A 4,200-nucleotide genomic window follows, 5' to 3' on the forward strand; every position below is an offset into this window, starting at 1 on the left:
TGTCTATGTTTTGAACCTTATCTGTGACACTAGATATAGATTCCGATGCTTCACTTCAGGTTTACTGTATCCCTTGGACCTTCTTATTGACGACGAAACACAGAAATTGCATCTGAATTAAATAGTAAAGGCACAATGTCGGCTTAAGTACAGTAAGACTGACTCTTCTTACTGTCTATGTTTTGAACCTTTTCAGTGACACTACTTATAGATTCCGATGCTTCACTTCAGGTTTACTGTATCCCTCTGACCTTCTTATTGACGATGAAGCACAGTAATTGCATCGGAATTAAATACAAATGGCACAATGCTGACTCATGGCCAAGAAGACTGACTCTTCTTACTGTCTGTGTTTTGAACTTTTCCTGTGACACTAGCTATAGATTCCAATGCTTCAATTCAGACTTACTGCATCCCTTGGACCTTCTTAATGACGACAAAACACAGAAATTGCATCGGAATTAAATAGAAAAGGCACAATGCCGACTTAAGTAAAGAAGACTGACTCTTCCTAATGTATATGTATTGAACCATTCCTGAGACACAAGTTATAGATTCCAATGCTTCTCTTCAGGTTCAGTGTATCCCTCTGACATTCTTATTGACGATGAAAGACAGAAGTTGCATCGGAATAAAATATAAAAGGCACAATGCCGACTTAAGATCAAGAAGACTAACTCTTCCTTCTCTCTATGTTTTAAACCATTCCTGTGACACTAGTTATAGATTCCGATGCTTCACTTTACGTTTACAGTATCCCTCTGACCTTCTTATTGGCGATGTAACGTAGAAATTGCATCGGAATTAAATACAAAAGGCACAACGGCGACTTAAGTACAAGAAGACTGACTCTTCTTACTGTCTATGATTTGAACCCTTCCTGTGTCACTAGTTATATATTCCTATGTTCCACTTCAGGTTTGCTGTATCCCTTGGACCTTCTTATTGGCAACGAAACACAGAAATTGCATCGGATTTAAATAGAGAAGGCACAATGCCAACTTAAGTACAAGAAGACTGACTCTTCTTACTGACTATGTTTTGAACTTTTCCTGTGAGACCAGTTTTAGATTCCGATGCTTCACTGTATGTTTACTGTATCCCTTGGACCTTCTTATTGACGACGAAACACAGAAATTGCATTGGATTTAAATAGAAGAGGCAGAATGCCGGCTTAAGTTCAAGAAGACTGACTCTTCCTTCTGTCTATGATTTGAACCTTTCCTTTGACACTACTTATAGATTCCGATGCCTCACTTCAGGTTTACTGTATCCCTTGGACCTTCTTATTGACGACGAAACACAGAAATTGCATCGGAATTAAATAGAAAAGGCACATTGCCGACATAAGTACAAGAAGACTGACTCTTCTTACTGACTATGATTTGAACACTTCCTGTGAGACCAGTTTTAGATTCCGATGCTTCACTATATGTTTACTGTATCCCTTGGACGTTCTTATTGACGACGAAACACAGAAATTGCATCGGAATTAAATACAAAATGCACAATGCCGACTTAAGTACAAGAAGACTGACTCTTCTTGCTGTGTATGATTTGAACCGTTCCTGTGACTCTAGTTATAGATTCAGATGCTTCACTTTAGGTTTACTGTATCCCTCTGACCTTCTTATTGTCGATGAAGCACAGTAATTGCATCGGAATTAAATACAAATGGCACAATGCTGACTCATGTCCAAGAAGACTGACTCTTCTTACTGTCTATGTTTTGAACCTTTCCTGTGACACTAGATATAGCTTCCGATGCTTCACTTCAGGTTTACTGTATCCCTTGGACCTTATTAATGACGACGAAACACAGAAATTGCTTCGGAATTAAATAGAAAAGGCACAATGCCGACTTAAGTACAAGAAGACTGACTCTTCTTACTGTCTGTGTTTTGAATTTTTCCTGTGACACTAGCTATAGATTCCGATGCTTCAATTCAGATTTACTGCATCCCTTGGACCTTCTTAATGACGACAAAACACAGAAATTGCATCGGAATTACATAGAAAAGGCACAATGCCGACTTAAGTAAAGAAGACTGACTCTTCCTACTGTATATGTTTTGAACCATTCCTGAGAAACTAGTTATAGATTCCGATGCTTCACTTCAGGTTCACTGTATCCCTCTGACATTCTTATTAACGATGAAACACAGAAGTTGAATCGGAATTAAATAGAAAAGGCACAATGCCGACTTAAGATCAAGAAGACTAACTCTTCCTACTCTCTATGCTTTGAACCATTCCTGTGACACTAGTTATTGATTCCCATGCTTCACTTCAGGTTTACTGTATCCCTTGGACCTTCTTATTGACGACGAAACACAGAAATTGCATCGGAATTAAATAGAAAAAGCACAATGCCGACTTAAGTACATGAAGACTGACTCATCTTACAGACTGTGCTTTGAACCATTCCTGTGACACTAGTTATAGATTCCGATGCTTCACTTCGCTTTACAGTATCCCTCTGACCTTCTTATTGACGATGTAACGCAGAAATTGCATCGGAATTATATACAAAAGGCACAATTGGGACTTAAGTACAAGAAGACTGACTCTTCTTACTGTCTATGTTTTGAACCTTTCCTGTGACACTAGTTATATATTCCTATGTTCCACTTCAGGTTTGCTGTATACCTTGGACCTTCTCATTGGCGACGAAACACAGAAATTGCATCGGAATTAAATAGAGAAGGCACAATAACAACTTAAGTACAAGAAGACTTACTCTTCTTACTGACTATGCTTTGAACATTTCCTGTGAGACCAGTTTTAGATTCTGATGCTTCACTGTATGTTTACTGTATCCCTTGGATCTTCTTATTGACGATGAAACCAGAAATTGCATCGGAATTAAGTGGATAATTCACAATGCCGACTTAAGTACAAGAAGACTGCCTCTTCTTACTGTCTATGTTTTGAACCTTATCTGTGACACTAGATATAGATTCCGATGCTTCACTTCAGTTTTACTGTATCCCTTGGACCTTCTTATTGACGACGAAACACAGAAATTGCATCGGAATTAAATACAAAAGGCACAATGCCGACTTAAGTACAATAGGACTGACTCTTCGTACTGTCTATGTCTTGAACCTTTTCAGTGGCACTACTTATAGATTCCGATGCTTCACTTCAGGTTTAATGTATCCCTTGGACCTTCTTATTGACGACGAAATACAGAAATAGCATCGGAATTAAATAGCAAAGGCAAATTGCCGACTTAAGTACAAAACGACTGACTCTTTCTACTGTCTATGTTTTAACCATTCCTGTGACACTAGTTATAGATTCCGATGCTTCACTTCAGGTTTACTGTATCCCTCTGGCCTTCTTATTGACGACGAAACACAGAAATTGCATCGGAATTAAATACAAAATGCACAATGCCAACTTAAGTACAAGAAGACTGACTCTTCTTGCTGTGTATGATTTGAACCATTCCTGTGACACTAGTTATAGATTCCGATGCTTCACTTCAGGTTTACTGTATCCCTCTGACCCTCTTATTGACGACGAAACACAGAAATAGCATCGGAATTAAATACAAAAGGCAAAATGCCGACTTAAGTACAAGAAGACTGTCTCTTTCGTGTCTATGTTATAAACCATTCCTGTGACACTAGATATAGATTCCGATGCTTCACTTCAGGTTTACTGTATCCCTTGGACCTTCTTATTGACGACGAAACACAGAAATTGCATCGGGATTAAATACAAAAGAGAGAATGCCGATTTAAGTACAAAACGACTGACTCTTCCTACTGTCTATGTTTTAACCATTCCTGTGACAGTAGTTATACATTCCGATTCTTCACTTTAGGTTTACTGTATCCCTCTGACCTTCTTATTGACGATGAAACACAGAAATTGCATCGAAATTAAATACAAAAGGCACAATGCCGACTGAAATACAAGATGACCGACTCTTCTTACTCTCTATGTTTTGAGCCTTTCCTGTGAGACCGGTTTTAGGTTCCGTTGCTCACGTCAGGTTTACTGTAGCCCTTGGACCTTCTTGTTGACGACGAAACACAGAAATTGCATCGGAATTAAATAGAAAAGGCACATTGCCGACTTAAGTACAAGAAGACTGACTCTTCTTACTGACTATGATTTGAACATTTCCTGTAAGACCAGTTTTAGATTCCGATGCTTCACTATATGTTTACTGTATCTCTTGGACCT

This window comes from Schistocerca americana, unplaced genomic scaffold (assembly GCF_021461395.2).
Source record: "Schistocerca americana isolate TAMUIC-IGC-003095 unplaced genomic scaffold, iqSchAmer2.1 HiC_scaffold_37, whole genome shotgun sequence".
NCBI classification, from domain to species: Eukaryota; Metazoa; Arthropoda; class Insecta; order Orthoptera; family Acrididae; genus Schistocerca; species Schistocerca americana.